This window comes from Salminus brasiliensis, chromosome 5 (genome assembly GCF_030463535.1).
Source record: "Salminus brasiliensis chromosome 5, fSalBra1.hap2, whole genome shotgun sequence".
NCBI classification, from domain to species: Eukaryota; Metazoa; Chordata; class Actinopteri; order Characiformes; family Bryconidae; genus Salminus; species Salminus brasiliensis.
The window spans coordinates 17,935,449-17,952,985 of NC_132882.1; the positions used below are offsets into that span (position 1 = coordinate 17,935,449).

At 39.9% G+C, this 17,537-nt stretch overlaps 1 protein-coding gene across 6 annotated transcripts in view; it reads left to right on the top strand.

Moving 5' to 3' along the window:
- pde1ca (phosphodiesterase 1C, calmodulin-dependent a) overlaps positions 1–17,537 on the top strand; it is a 91,313-nt gene that overhangs the window by 13,240 nt on the left and 60,536 nt on the right. The gene's annotated exons all lie outside the window — the stretch shown is intronic.

Here is a 17,537-nt window from a genome sequence, read left to right on the forward strand (position 1 = left end):
TCCATACCATTCCATGCTATAATAAACAGAAATCCTAGAGATTCCCAGTCAACGTCAATTTATAGAAGCTCAGATTAGAGCCCAAGCTCTGGGGCTTCTGTAAGGATGTTTTTAAAATTGCAGTTTCTGTCTGTGATGGACAGTAAAGTCAAATTCACTGAGTTATCTGCTGTTTCTTTGATGTAGCATAAAGATGTTTAAGACACATTTCAGTAGTATCTGTACATAACACAAAATAGAAGGACATTAGGTTTAGTTGAAAGCTGTCAGTAGTCAAAAGCTTACCACTGCATCTCTGCATTGACGTTAGAAAGGAAAATGTCTTCTCTGCATAGAGGGAGGGATAGCATCGTCTTTACAATGAGTGAATGATAGTATTTTCTCCATAAAATGCCAGAAAAGCATCTTCAGGTCATTGTGGAGTGTACTTGCCGGTCAGTCACGGCTATATAGGAGCTCTTTGATGTAGATTTCTCGTCTGAATTCTATGAAGGGCTCAGTGGTGCGTTGCTAGATCTTTGATAAGAAACTATGACAACCTTTATATGCATTGGAAGAGTTGGATGCAGACTGATAGTACTGTCATGAGATATGGTGAGGGAGAGAGAAAGCTATTGCATTTGGGAATTGGTTGGAATTGGGGGAAAACAAAATAAATGTGCAAAAAAGAAAGGCAGAAATCCATCTCCTCTGTATATGGAGATATAACCAGCAGGGTGGTGTCAGAATGGAGTCAGTTAGAATAGTCTTTCAGTACATTAGGTCTGTCATAACCGGCCAGCTATATCTCCTGAAGATGGCTCTGCTAACTTATGGACAATTTGACCTTTGCTATTTTTTCCCCCTCCTCTTGATGGCAGCTCAGATCTTCAGTGGATCTTCAGGAGTACATGAGAGTGCAGACACACAGGTGGGCGTAGCATTCTCATTTCACCCAAATGGCCTGGCGTTAATGCGCTTGCTCTCTGTGGCTTTTCTCTTGATTATCGCCTCTCCCTTACTGGAACCTTCCACCAACTCTCTGATAGGACTGTGGCAGGCCAAGCTTATTTTAGTTGAGAAACCTAATTTTCCAGTTGACTGCCACCACCTTGGGGAAAATGAGCAGAGGGAAAGCAGGGGTTTGGATTGAGTGACCGCGTAAAGGCCTGTGTTTGCGCACAGGGACACATCTCACAGCTAAAGCCGGACTGAGCCATTGTGTCGGTCAGCCAATACTTTGGACTGACTGGGATTGTGGTGTGGATTTAAACCGAGTCAGGCACACATCAGACAGATTACAGTGGATTTACACTAATTGACTTCTTTTGTTGTAGTAATGTTGCGCTTGACCACTGTTGCAGCTGCCAAGCCACATACTGTCCTTAGATGAACATGGTTCTGCTCAGACACACAAAAACATACTCCATCTTGTTTGATTTTCTGATTGTTAAAATGTGTTCAGGATCTTTGTTGCCATAGGCTGTTTAAGTGGTCAAATGAGATTAATATTTTTATGTATTCAACCTATGCAGTTACATAAATATATAACATAAACCTCACTTCTAGCACCGACTGTTTATGAAAAATTTGACTGAAAGTCAACTTTACAATCAGCATAGATGGGCTTGCTGTGACAGTTGCTAAACCTCAGCTAAATCAATATAATAAATAAATAAAAAGATAATTCTGCTCTTTCTAAGCTAAACACATAATATATTCAGAAAATAAATTTGATGGCTGTCAACATGGCAAATTTGTTTTTGACCACAAAATACAATAGCACTATATGCGAAACAACATTTTAATATGTTTTATTTATTGGAATGATATCTATAGTACAGTTTTTGATTAATGTGTACAGGACTAATCTGTCCAGCTTTACATGTTTCAAAATAGCACTATATTACAGCAGCCTAGAATGTAGTTAATATCATATAGGCATTAATCTTGTGACTTTTACACACAAGTCAGTATTAAAAAAATACTTTATTGGAAGAGTGGGTGATATGGTTATCATATTATCACAATATTTTAAGCAATGTTTAAACTACATGATATGTGTTTGATTTTTATTTAATATTTTTGTAATGAAATGTGCAGTTGGCCGGTGTTCCTTAAGCACTGACAATATCCACAATATGCTCTGAAAAATATATTACATATCATATAAGATTGAGCATGATGTGCTAAAATATTGTCATATTATCCACATATACTCTATGGTGCACTAACAGTGTCTTGTTGTATAAATCTATGCTGCTGTAGGAGTTTGTAAATTAGTTTAAATTAGCACACAGTTCAGATGTGGTGCTTAAAATGTTAAAGCAGTATTATGAAAGAATTGGTACTTCTTGTTTGTGGGCTCCCCCTACAGTCAGGAAGTGTAATTCATGTTTTAAGCCACCCCTAAAGGACATTAATGGATTAAATTGACCACTTACATACACATGCATTTCTTGACAAGTTGAGATATACGGAACTACCATCTGAAGTGAAAGAAGCTTGTGGATTGATGCAGTGGATTAATATTAGAACTTATTCACAAATATGCATATTATGCATATTACATTGTTCTTGTGAGCGCTGTCCTGTTGCATAGCGCTGTAGGTGGCGTGCTGAGCCCAGAGCGGGAATAACAGAGATGTTATTCTCATTATTACAGTTCAGATGAGCATAAACAGTTAGCTATGTATTGTACCTCATATGCTTTTTAAGGCAAATACACCCATGTGTGTGTGCTATTCAGGTTGAACTTTAAAACATTCATCACACAGATTTACATGTGTGGTATTCAGCTGACGCTCTCATCCAGAGTATCGACCAATGACTCTTATTGGTGTAGTACAGCATAGTCACCCAGACTGGCAAGTAGTGGTGTTGGCCATACCAATCACCAAACACCAGTGAGTTGAGTTTGTCAGACAGCTTTTAGAGCACAAATCTTAGCACAGCCTTTGCTTACCAGTCTTGTACCTCAATAAAAAACACATGCCTTGCCTTGTTGTATCAGACAAATCAGGCATACTTTACCTTGTAGTGCCAAAACCTGTTCAGCAGTCAAATCTTTTTACATTACTGTAGAATGGAGTGAAGAAAGTGTTATGCAATCCTGCATTATGCCATCTAGCATTATGCTAAATGTCATCCTAGCTCCAGTCCTGTTAGTCACTGATGATTTGTGCTGCAGTTTTCTTAGATCTTAAAAGTCTTTGTGATTCATATCTTGTGAAATCCTACCACTAATGGACACTGAGTGACCTCTAGCCTCACCATTGACCTCAATCAAAGATCAATTTGATACCTGTTTCAGCTCTAAAAGCTGAAAGAACAGCCCGTCTAAATCCAGAATAGGTCTTAAATTTAGAGATAGGTGTGTCTGTGTGTGTGCTTGCATGGTCATTCTTGGACAATATGGGGCCTGTTCTTTACTCAGCGGGGGTTGCTAACAATCAAGTCAATTAGCTAGCTTCTTTTATAGATATCATATGACCCTGACTGCAATTTAATATTTTGCTTCTCTAACAAGTCATATTGGCCCAGGAAAGGTTTGATGAGTAGCTGGTGGCATGTGTTAAAAATAGGTGAAATCCTGACTTTTTCATTGTAAAAACATAGCTGGGCCATAGATGTATGTATTATACACTATATGGAAAGTAAAAAGTATTTGGACACCTGATCATTCATTATTGCTTCTAAATTCAAGGGTGTTTAAATAAAAGTATCCTGCATTTGTTGGAGTCATCGTCTCTACTGTCCAGGGAAGGCTTTCTACCTTCTACCTAGACTGCAGAGCATTTCTGTAAGGATTTGATCATCCCCAGCTCATCTCAAAAATATTGGATGGAGCACCAGAGCACCATTATTCCAGAGAATCCAGTTCAAGTGCTCCAAAGTTCAATGCTGGGGGGCTTTAGCCCTTGTAGCCCATGCCTGGTATTGGACATGGTGCCAATAGGTTGATGTTTCTCTGCTCCAGATAGACCTATTGTATTGTCAGTACTTCTCTACAGGGACTAGTTGGGCAAGCTGTGTTTGTGTGCACTTGCACATCTGTGCCAGCAATGTGTGCAACATAAAGTAGCTGAATACATTCATTAGCAGTGTCTATAAACAGGAAGATTAGGATAATGCTCTCTCTAACCCCCTTTCTCTCTCTCACACACACACACACACATACACAAACACAGACTCTCTGTCATTATAGCCTTGTCCTCTGGCCTGGCACTCAATTACGTAGGCGATGCGGTGGATTCCCAGTGAAAACACAGACACATTAGCATGCCTATTTAGCACTTTCAAAGGTGGGGAGCATAATTCATGGGCCAAATGAGCAAAGAGGAGGCGCCCTCATCAGCAGCCACCTCATTTCATTGGACAAACACATGCTTGAGGGGGTTATCAGCAGCCACATCATCCATTGACAGGTAGGACACGACCAAGGGCGTTCATGCAGCAGCAGCCTGACAAAGGCAGCACGGGGCTACCTTGCTCCCTTTGTTAGCACCCAAAGCTTGTTTGCAATGCAAATCCAGCAGCTTCTCTGAAGCTAACTAGACATAGGCAGACAGCGAGTGAGTGCCATATTCAGTGCTGCAGCGGCAGCCAGACACACTGATGGAATGGAACAACAGAAGCTCATGCAGTTATGGAGGGGGTCTGTAAAATTACAGTACCTGTAAAAGTGGGACGTTGGTGGGAAGTGAGGGTCAAATGGCTGACAATTAAGCACTCCATTTTAATACTGGTTAATTAATATTTAAGACCTGCCCTTGCCATTACTCCTTGTCGTTTTTCCAGGATCTTAAAGGCTTTTAACTCATCGTCATTGGATTGCTAGTTTTGCTGTTTTGGCGTAATTTGAGTGTAGCAGTTGTTCTTTACATTGTATCTGAGGGTGTGTTTATACCTGTCACCTTTGGTTCGATTAAAGCAAAGAAGAGAAGAATAGAATTGCTCTGTTTGTGTGGTTCATTAGAGTAAGTGTGAACGCTGCTTTTCAAGCTCTCAAACAAGTGCAGAGACCACCTAAGGATCTCAGTCCATTTCGAAATGAATTCTGGTTCGGTTCGTTTGAAGTATAAAGACAATACGAACCAAAGGCACCTAAACGAAACCAACACAGGATATGATGTCACAAGATGGTTGTATTATAGCCATTCTTCCAGCTAGAGTTGAGCACGGGTGAGTCTCCGTGCAAACCTGCCCACGTTTCTGGGCTTTAACTTCTGTCTGTCCCTTTAGTTTAGCGGGGTTGTGTCCCAAACAACACACTACCACACCCACATAGTGTTTCAAAACTAGTCACAATTGAATTCATTAATGTAATTGCCCCAGTAAAGTACTGTGTAGTAGTGTGTGAGTTGGGATGTAGCCACAGTAACGTCAGATTTGACAACATAATTACCACGTGACAAATGAACAAATTAACACATACGTTTTATACTGATATCATGATGACATGATTGAATTAACCAGGTTTAAGCATCCAGGGGTTAATCCCCCCCCCCCCCCCGCAGTTCACTTGCACTTCCATAAGCAGCCAGTGATCTATCCACCAGAGCACTGCTTCTCCCAGTGAAAGATAATACCTGCCCGCCTAAACCAACAACCTGCTGTGTGTTTACCTGCTATGACCGAGGTGCTGCAGATTAAATCCCTTTCTGCTAGATTAGATAGGGGCAGTGGTGGCTCAGCGGTTAGAGCGCCGGGATATTGATAACAGGGTTGTGGGTTCGATTCCCGGGCTCGGCAAGCTGCCACTGTTGGGCCCTTGCCACTCTCTGCTCCCCAGGCGCTGGAGTTGGCTGCCCACCGCTCTGGGTGTGTGTGTACTCACTGCCCCTAACACGTGTGTGTGTGTGTGTGTGTGTGTGTGTGAGTGTGTGTTCACTACCAGATGGGTTAAATGCGGAGGACACATTTCGCTGTACAGTGTACACTGTACAGTGACAAATACGTGCACCTTTAGATTATGCAGGATCTGCAGGCACATTTTGATTACATTTCAGTATGAACGCAAAGCAAACCAGAACTGAAATCTAACAATGTATACTTTTCTTGCATGATCCGGACCAAGAGAACCGGCTCACAGATATAAACACACCCTAAAGTTCATGATGAACAGACCAATTGAAACGCTCCATGATGACTTGGAATAAAATGTTTTTCATAAACTTCCATTGACATTTTTTTGAAGATTTTTGTGTAACAGCGAGGGAATGCATGTTTTAAGATCTATGTGAATGTCTGTACTGAGCTATGTTTCGATTGCCATAGTGAGTTGTACTTGGCTCAGATGAGTGTAATCCTGAGCCTCAAGGCTGTAGTTAGTGAGCTGTGTGCTGGCATTGAATGATCGAGCCTCAGTGTACAGCTACAAGCACGACCTCATGAACTGACTGTATTATCTCACAGGCCACCAGGACAAACATGCTGTCAAAACAGTAATGTTCCCATGAATGGCTATAGCTGTCATGCTGGAAAGAGGGGGGCTTACTCATTACAAGGCCAAACACTTCTCAAATAAGATTATTATTAGCCTTGTTATGATTTTATATTAACGCCTTTGAGAGCATGTGATGCGGGCTTATTTTCAGTTAACCTAAATGAGCTTTGCCATGCTCTGTTGAATCTGTCAAGCGGAAAGTCGCTCATCCATTAAAATTCAAAGTATTGAAAGGCACTCAGTGAAGTGGGGGCAATTAATCACTTGTAAGAGATATCATCCTTTTTTTTCCATGCTTTGTTTATCTCGTCTTTGTGTTTCGTTAAAGGGGGCCCCGGAGAGTATTCATTTCCCCTGACCTGCAACCATATGAGGCAGGAGGTTGCGGGGCTTGCGAGGCAGAGGTGGGTTTGTCACTCAATACGACCATGCCCCTTTTAGACATACGAAACGCCCAGCATTGAGCTGACTGCAGGCTTTAGGGTGGGATTAAAAATTCAATAATACATGAGCCTACTGGACGTTAATTAGCTTGTCCAGTTCCGTTTTTTACTCTTACCCTTACTCTCTCAGGTTCTGCCATGCTCACGGCATCTGTATTGTGGCATCGGGAGGTAGAATCAGTGGACCAGGTCTTATCAGTATTCTGCATCCTGTTAGCACTGCGTACATAATGACCTGCTCTATCAGTGCTGTTCTGACTGAAGTTTGGCACTGCTCGCGCATATCCATTTTGTAGTTGAAGGTCTACCTTTCTCTTCTTGACTCCAAACATATACAGAAGCCCTACTTCAGTAGCCATGCTTAACTTGTCTGGGTGGTTTAATGAGGAGCTGCCTTTTCCTATTTTTCCCTCAAGGTCTTTTTAAAAAGTTTCTACATGAACAAGCCACATTTTTTTATTTCACGATTATGTTTCAAGGTTTGAGATTGAAATTTATGGATGTCTGTGATGATATTCTGCTTGATATATGATAATGGAGTGCTCTGAAATAATGCCGCAATGCCGCAATGCTTCCACTGATGGTGTAATAAATGTGGATTTCCCTTTCTAATATCTGAGATTTGGTTTCAGTCAGTGAACAATATGAATTATTTTTTAATGAACAGAGAATATTCTGGTAGGTCATCAATCTGAGCAGGCAGACCAGCAACTGCTAGATTAGACATGTCATCGCTGCTGATTAATAATGCACATAGACTGTATTTCTTTTGCCCCCCCCCCCCCCCCCCCTTCAACCCACACCCGTGTCTGTCTATCACTATGTGGACATCAGTTTCTGTTTTTTCAAAGAGAACAGTTCTATAAATAGATGTGTAGATTTTCAGGCACGATCCAGCTGAAATCACCACACTGTGGATTACATCAGTAGGGTCTGATATAAAGGCCGAACTGTAAGCCCAGTCTCTGTTGTTCTGCATGTAGTGTCCTCTCAGAGGAAGTTGTGGTTTGGACAAGGTCTGGCGTGTGTGTGTGTGTGTATATGTGTGTGTGTGTACAGTAAAGCATGTGAACAGTGGGGCTGTGTCCCCAGTGGTCAGCAGAGAGGGCTAACACATCATCACTGAGCAAGAGCTGCTAGCTCTTAAAAATAAGGAGGTAAGGTCACATGCAGTACATCAACACCGAATCTCTCTCTCGTTATCTCTGTGCCCCTCTCTGTCTCTCTCTCTTTCTCTCATTATGAGTTGCTGAATACAACTACTGTGACCATTTTGATTTGTTACAAAAATAAAAGTGTTTGATTTGTTCATCTTTTTTCTTTTTTTATAGAAATATTTATATTCATTGCTGTGTTCGATTTCAAATACCACGCTCTTCATCGCTGCTATTCATTTTCTAGCTTTGTATTTGCTTTGAGGAAATCTGAATAATTCAACACATAACACATTCCTCATGGCCTGCAGGGCACAAGAACAACATGAACGCTTTGATTTAGATGCACCAGACACTGTAGGCTGACACTCAGTCATTTATATGGTGCAGGTCTTAATAAGAAGAAATGGAGAGACATACAGTGCAGTGGAAAAAAATATTACTTTTGTTTAATTTCCACCATAATTTTTTCCAGCTAAATTAATGTAATTAATTTTGTATATTAATGTAATAAATGAATGTAAAATAAAGAAAATCTGAGTAAATACTACATACAGCTGTGATCAGTTAAAAGAGAATAAGCAAATTATACTTGAAAAAAGGGTTGAAAAAAGTGTTTCATCTTTATTCATTTGCCTCTGTTATCATGGAGATCAGTTCATTTTCTTCTTACTTAACTATTGACAGTAACAGAAATTCCGACCAGGGGTCCCCAAACTTTGTATTTGCCACTGTGTACATTTTTATACAGATCTGAAACTCTTTACTATGGTGAGTGATTGAGAAAGAGAGCAAATGCTTGAATTGTCACTTTATTCCAGATTTACTGTAGTGGGTGTGTTGATGTGCGTTGGTTAACTAAGCCCAAAAATTAATGTAGAATGTTTAAAAATGTGCACGCGAGCTGCATTCTGATGCATTTCATAACGCAACACAAGCACAAGCTGCATTCTGAGCATTGCTGCAAGGGGCGCTACAGCGACAGCTGTACTGTGCCATGCTTTTTCCAGTCAACTGTCATAGTGGACCAGTTTGATGAGTGTTGCATGTTGAGTTTGTACAGTTTGTACCGCATAATCATGTATTGTCAGAGCATTGGCTGTACGTTAAGCATGTTTCTGGTCTTAGTTCGTTGGGTCTTTTCTGTCCTTCTGATTAATGACTATATGAAAGGAGAATGCTGATAATAATGACATTAATATGAATAAATGACTTATTATTACTTGCTCACTTTTTTCCAGGTGCAAGTAGGTTATCTCCAATATGAACTTTTGACACATGCATGTGTGGTTTTGTATGTTTTTTTCTTTAAGAGACTAAGGTGAAGTTATGAAGCAGTTTTACCTTAAAATAACAGCTTCAATAGGAGCTGATGCTCCACTGACTTGTAATGGGCAGAATAACGTCTATATCATTGCTGCTTTGGGCAGCTTTTATATGACTTTGGTGAAGTGGACTGGACAACACCCACGAGAAGTGTGTAACTTCTCGTGTAAAATTCAGTGACATTACTCTACCACATCAATCCACATGCTTCTATCACTTTCAGTGATGGTTCTGTATCTTTCAGCTTGTCCAGAAATGCTTGTAAGCGTGTCCTCCTTAAGGACTGGCTCAAAGTGCTCCTGTTTTCCCCTTATAGTCGCACCACCTGCCTAATACTTGAGTAAGAAAAGCCAATTCTTACATAATGCTGCTTTAAAGGAGTGTGTTTTAGGTGCTTTCTACTGAGACTGTCAGTCACTCTTTGTAGACTTTTCTGAAACAGTCAAAGATGAACAGTCATATTCCTCTTTTAAGCTCAAAACAAACTTTAACAGTATATGTGTAGTATCCATACACAGTAAGCCATTCTGATATTATATATTCTATGGGAGGATTTACTTACCTTGTCACAGCTTACTGTAAGGTTGCTCAGGATTAGACATAAGCTGTGCTTTGATCCTCTAATGAAAATGACGAGGCCTAGCATAGGGAGCAGTGGAGCTATTTTGTTTGGAGAAGGGGATGGCAGCAAGTGTCATGCAGCCAGAGCTCTGTTGTGGGCTGTGGGCCTGGTTCTGTCAGGATCTATTTGAGGAGCACGCGTTGGAAACATGGCGCGCATCTCCTGCTGTTAATTGAATTGCTCACGGCTCAGCCCTCGATCTGAATCTCATTTCAATTGATTTCCCTCAGTCACCCCCTTACCCCATGGATAAGCCCATAGGACTGCACAGACTGAGAGTGTGCACTTACACACTCCCAAACACATACACACAAATAAGCACATACACACACAGGTGTCAAATAGTGTGAATTGTAATCCTCTGAATGGGGATGAGAAAACAGCAGTGAAGGAGAAAAGCAGGTTGGCTGTACAAGGTTAGATCTGCATAGCACTTCATGCTCCACCAGCCTATGCCATGATCCCAGTTTTAAAGAATCCATATTCTATATTTTAGAGTTCCTCTGGTAGCCAGATTGGCAGGAAGGGGCTCTTCAACTGACATGTAGAATAGCCAACAACAGTTTTAATTTAATTAATAGATTTTCTTTTCAAAAATAGATGACCATTTACTACAGATATGTTTTAAATTTGACCTTAAACAACTCACATGTTTCATTAATGTAGATTACTGGAGCTTTATAACCCTAAATGGACAGGTGACTGGGACCTTAAACATAGTGCCAAAGCAACGCAGGAGTTTTCATGACTTTTCAAGTCAGTCACCTGATCTGAATCCTATTGAGGATGCCTTTCATATGCTGGAGAAAAAAAAAACCTAAGAGGGCTTAGCCTTTTGCTAACAAACAGAAGCTGAAGATGGCTGCAGTACAATCCTGGCAGGACATCAGCAGAGAAGATACTCAGCACCTGGTGATGTGTGACTCATCGACTTCAAGCAGTCAGTGCATTCAAAGGATATGCAACAAAATACAAAGTGCTATTAAAAACAGTGCTTTAAAGGATATATTACATCTGAAAAAGTGTTGTTTATGAAATGAAATGTACTGTATATATATATATATATATATATATATATATATATATATATATATATATATATGTGTGTGTGTGTGTGTGTGTGTGTGTGTGTGCCGATCAGATTAAATATAATACTTTTTATTCCCCCTTGTGCAGGCACAACACATTTGACCATCTGAGGCATTGACTCCACAAGACCTAAGAAGGTCTTGAAGGCCTATGAAGGCCTATGAAGCATCTTAAAAGTCCTGTAAGTTGTGAGGTGGGGCCTCCATGATTTTCATGAATTTTGCCATTTTTATGGTTTCCCAAATACCTAAGGAGATCTTGGTGGCTTAGCAGAGTGGTGTTTTTGTATTCTGCATTTAACTTGAATAAACAAAAGTCTTATCTATCTTATAACAAGGACATCTAGTTTAAACAGATTCTAATCATCTTTCTTTTTTGATGTTAGAGTCCTTGGCTGGAAAAACTTTTTGAGATCACCAGATTATGATGCATTATCGGTAGGTGTACAGGAGTTAATTAGAAGAAATTAATTAAATCTTCCCACTTACAGACACTTTTCGATTTAATTATTGATGAAGGAATGTTGGGAAATAGCTACTTTTCTTCACAGACCTTGAATAATTTTAATCATTTTTGTTAAGCAATTTTCTATCATCTTTGTCTCAAAATACAATATTAAACATAATAAATAATAAATGTGGTAGACGAGCAGAGATTCTGAAATCCTGCTTTACCTTTAGCCTTTAGACTGCAACACCCCTCTCAAATGAATTACATAAATAATGTAAATAACAAGAAATCCTCATTTATAAAAACAAAACAAAAAATAAAAGAAAAACTTTAAATTTAAAATAATAATAATACTATAACTATAACTATAACTAACCAAAAGTTGTTATGCAGTAAGGTATGTGTTAATAGAAATAGAAAAAAAACATAACAGAAATGAATTTTTTGATGATTATTTAGTTTATTAATGCCTGACACCAATACCGATAAACACACATCATCCAGCTCTGTCCTTTCTACAATCTCCTCTCTGAAATAGAGAGGGAGAGAGAGAGAGACACACACACACTAAAGCAGATGGAGAGAGAGAGAGGGATTGAGGGAATGATAAAGAAGAAAGAGACAGAGAGTGGTATGATGGTAGAGGGGGAGTGAGCGCCTGTGACACTTGAAAGCGAGGGGATAGAGGCTCGCTCTCTTTGTTTGGCCCATAGCTGTATCCCTCTCTTCACATCAACTAATTGAAAAAGGGCCAGGCTGAGTCAACCAGAGGGAAAAAAATAGAGTGTGTGTGCATGTTCACATGCCTGTGACTGTGTGTGTGGGGGAGCTTGTGGAGGAGGAGGGGGTGTTTCAGTCTTTCTAGGTTACATGTCACTCTCAGCACTCAATTTACACACATTCTGTTCTGCCACCAGCACTACATCTTTCATTCAGTTGAGTCAGGTTTTGTTTAAGCCTGAGGTGCGAGAGGCTGAGAGTCCTTATCAGTGTAGGACAGGCTCCAGAAGCAGTTGCGATGTAAGAAATGCACTCTAAATGATCTTCAAACTCAGAACAGAAATTATACTCACGTCTTTAATTTGCTGTGGCCCACCTAAAAGGCGATGTATCGCAAAAAAACTGAATGTCCTTTCCTTTTAAAGATTCCCTAGAAGTGTATTTAGCTTTTCATAGTTCAATAATAAAAGTTTGGTGCATGGAATTGATATGTTTTGAGCATAAAACTGCAAAACGTGAGTAAAATAAGTAAATATAGGCCAATGCCAAAATGTCAGCCTGTTAAGTAGCAGTCTTGGCACTTTGCTTATGCCTCCAGAATTTACATACACCCAACCTACAAATAAAAGCCTTTTCAGGCTAAATGCAATGGCTACTTATGGAGAATATGGAAGCAAGACGAAAAAGGCTTAAAGCTAATGCGAGTCGAATGAGTGAAGCAATAGTTTGAGAATGGTCATCTAAGGGAAGTGAGTTTAAATAAAAGGAGATTATTTTAAGAGGGGCACTGATGGCTCAGCTATTGATGACAGGGTTGTGGGTCACACAGGTAATACCTAGGCTCGGCAAGCTGCCACTGTTGGGCACTTGAGCAATGCCCCTAACCCTCTTTGCTACCCAGGCGATGGCTGCCCACTGCTCCAGGCACATGTCCGTACTGTGCGCCGTGTGTTTTTGCTCTCTAGTCTGTATGTGTGTATTCACTGCATGCATGAGTCGAAGGCAAAGGCCAAATTTTGTGTTTAACACAAATGGTGAATATGATATTCTTTGCTATTTATTAATGTTTGCAAATGTTTATATATTAATGTTCATTAACATGGTTGCATGATTTTAGAGATAGTAAACTCCCTCCTACACACACAAACACACACATTCTTGCAGTCCTATAACTTAGGCCTACTTGAAGCCCCCCCAGCACAACGTCCTAACCATGACAGATGGCCATGTGTCTTTTTTGGAAATCCAAAATAGGACAAGGAGAGGACAGCGACACTATCTGGTGATCTCGGGAATATTTCCAAAAAATGTATTGGAATGTAATATAAATGGAATATTTAAAAAATAATCAAAACTGACATTCAGAACCTCTAATCAACTATTATTATGTTTACAATTCTGTTAATACTTCCCTCACTGTGTGTGTTCATAAGCTGTCCCCTTCAAAACATACTACAATGTGTGTAGTCATCTAACTCGCACCCATCCAGTGGAACATGGAAGCAAAAAAAATGTCACACAGGTAATTATGTTACACAGGAAAGTAGGTGAATTCAGTGTTTGGAGTCTTGTCCAAGGACTTCTGTTGGTGAACTGTGGTGTGCTTGTCTGGCTGAGAAATCAACCCCTAGTCTAGGCCCTAGACACGAGGAAGGTTACTCATTACACTACACCAACTGTTAAATGTATGTGCATTAAGCCATTTCAGCTAAGGAGGCATTCTACTGCTGAATGTGTCCGTCAAGTAAGCAAAAGGAATAATATTCAGCCACACAGGGGCAATATCTATGCATGTCCCAATGTGAACACTGACTGTTCCACTTTCTAAAAACTCTAAAAACTGCTTAGTTCTTGACATCTTGTTAATCACAGATGAAAGCCATCAATCACAGATATGTGCATGAGGCATGAGACAGGGCGGAAACTGTGAAACTGTGAAAATCGCATTACTTTTTTGCCCACTGGTGTTCCTCGCTCGTTTAGGCAGTAGGTTAGATGACAATGCTGCTGCAACCTCTAGACCACTTTGCACAACCACAACTTCCAATCCAGCAAGCAGCACTCATTTATACAAACAAAAGAGATATGGAGGGGCCAAGGAATCTGCTTTAAACTATTTATCTCTGCACAATAAACATTAGATTAGAACAAATATGGGAATATAGAAAAACACTAAACACAGATATACATTCAAATAAATACAAACAAACAGTAAAAAGTAAGAAGACTGTTAGTAAAGTTACTGATGTGTTGGATATGTTTGGAATGAAAACCTGCTGCCACACAGAACCTTAAAGTTAAGCTAACACACTGACTTGCTTAAAAAGCAATGTACTGTTTATTTACAGTCCTGTAAAACAATCAGGGCAAACCCAAGAAACATTTCTTTTTTAGCATGCACTATATGGACAAAAGTATTGGGACACCTGCTTGTTCTTTGTTTTTTTTTCTGCTACGTTTTGGAACATTGCTTCAAGAATTTGACTGCATTCAGTGGCAAGAGCGTTAGTGAGGTCAGAATGATCTTCATCTCACCTCATCCCTACCTTTCCAACTCATCCCAAAAGCATTGGATTGAGCGCCATCATTCCAGAGAACATAGTTCTACTGCTCCACACCTCAATGCTGAAGGGCTTTATGCCCCTGTAGCTCACTCCTGGCATTAGGCACAGTGTCAAAATTTTTCCAGCTAACATACTCATGTCAGGCACTTTTTAAAAATGTATTTTAAAAAGTGAGGAGAATTCAGATTTCTATGATATAGGCCCTTTAATACAGGCAGTGTATTCTGATAAACATAGTGTAGTCTAATCACAGTCACAGTGTTGGAGAACTAGAGAAACAAAAACAGATGTGTCTTTCACTAGTGCACACTGTTTCTTTAGCTGGTGAGGCAGGTCACAGTGAGGAGTAGTGCAGCCTGGCTGAGAGAAGTTGAGCTAGTTGAGTTACAGAAGGAGGACAGGGGCAGGGTAAACACTCCACACAGCCTAAAGGCCCAGTGCACCCCCTTCCAGTCTCTCAGCAATGGAATAAACTTTTAGGATCAGCCAGACTAGAGTAACATGTTTTGATTCCCGCTATTAGCGATAAGGCTGTCCAATTTCCTGACAGAGGAGAGTCATAACAAAACACTACTCTGTGCTCGGAAGCGGGGGCCAAGCACATGACACTAATGAAGCCTCTCTGGTTCGTTTAATTCCTTTCGAGTCATCACACTGATATATCAGCAGCTCTATCTGATGTAATTACAGAGCCATTCAGAACTGTTCTTCTAGGCTCAGCCACGTTTAGACAAGCACCATATCATTGATAGCTGATGGCCTCATTTGCTTCAAGTTTCTCGAAACAAAGGGTACTTGCTGTCATCTTGATACTGTAAGTTATTTGGATCTGTCATGAAATGTTTTGTATATAGTAACTTCATAAGAGAAGGAAAAAACGTTCTTAACCTTTATGTACATATCTTATTATAAGCTTTGGCCAGAATGCACATATTCTGGATTTCTGAAGTAAAAAGAAGTAAACAAAACATCTGGAGGAAACAATTTCCTGCAAATGTTAATACACAGATTTATTTCTCAATGAAACAACAAGATATAGTAAAAATTAAATAGTAATTGTGGCATGTGAAAATGTTTGGACACTCTGCCATCTTAGCAAAAGTGGCTCTGAGGGTTTCTAAAAGGGTTTCTTTGATTTTCTTCGACAATAGCAGAAATCCTTTTTGGTGCTTTATAGAACTGTCTTAAACTCCACTCTTCTCTGGGCTTACATACACACATATGTTACCAAAGAAGTCCACAGGGCTGTAGGGCTGTCTAATTCTGTCACTTGTCTTGGTCCTAAGGACCATAATTCAGATATTTTCAGAACTTTTTTTGTGAACTCAGAGAAAAATACAACCTCAGTTCAAGACCTGTACATCTTGCTTGAGGTATCATCCTTGGTGATTGTTGCGAAAGTTTTTTTTATATATATATATAACATTTCGTAACATAATCAGACACTTGTTGCAAAATTTTGATGTAAAATAAACCAGAAGGTTTACTTAAAAAAGGGCAATACAAAAAAAGATAAGAGCAGGGACAAAACCAGGATAATCAAAACACGATTCATGGACCAAGCCGAAAAGGCAGAGTCCATAGACACGTGGAGATAGAAGACACAGCCAGCAAGCTAAGTGAAAAAGCTAAAACACAAAACAAGCTCAAAACATGATAAAACAAAGACAATAGAAACGCTCAGTATGCTTCAAGAAAACAGAAGGACGTTCTTCACAAAGAGTGAACCACACAAACAGGCTTACCTTCACAAGTACACAGATGAACTTGATCAATATTCTGGTGACGAGGATTTTGAAACTTCATGGTGATTGGTGGATGTCATTGAGAGTTCTGGGACGTCTGGGATGTCATCACTTTGGACATGATTCCTTCAGCTTTCTGACTGTTTCTTTTGCTTGTGGTTCAATGTGGTCTGCATTGTTTGCATTTTTGTATGGTTAGTGGTGTTTGCTAGCTCTGCTGTGTTCTGATACTCACTATACTGGGCTAAGTGATGTTCTTTTAGTGTGTATCTGTTTGGTAGTGTTAAGCCTTTACTCTGCTTCCTCCACGAGACATGTTATGTTTTAAACATTTACACGTTTGTATCAGATACAGTAATAAAAATGCCAGCCTGACTGAGCAGAGTCAGCTCACTGAGTGGAGAACAACACTGGCTTTAATGAGTTTCTACAGCTGTGCTCGGGCTCTGTGATTCCATCTAGAGGTTGAACGAGGAACTGCAGTGTGTTGTGACTGAGGAGCCTCGCACAGAGCTGCTATATTCCTTAATTTGCGAATATGATCTGACTGGCTCTTAGGATCGGCTTATTGAAGAAATATCACCTGGTTGATTGATTTTTCCATCTCAAGTTCTTTGTAACAGTTTGTAATGGTATCAGTAAGTGTCAGTAAGTGTCAACCACTGATAGTTGGTTGTAATGGTTGTTGTGGAACAAATGATTTGTGATGTATTGTGATATGTTAGTGTGAAAGACTCTTCTCGTCCTTCTTGTGTTAAATTAACAATGTTCATTTTCTTTATACAGTAATGAAACAGGGGAGTATATGATTTTGGCTTTAGGACCGTGGAAATCATTTGAGCTTTCATGTACCACACACACACACACACACACATATGCACACACAGATGCTCATCACACACCACATTGGAGTGTCTGCCACAAAGTGCCTCTTCTTCCTCATTTCGACGCACACACACATATACAGTCTCACTGGCTGCTCTCAAACACTCATGCT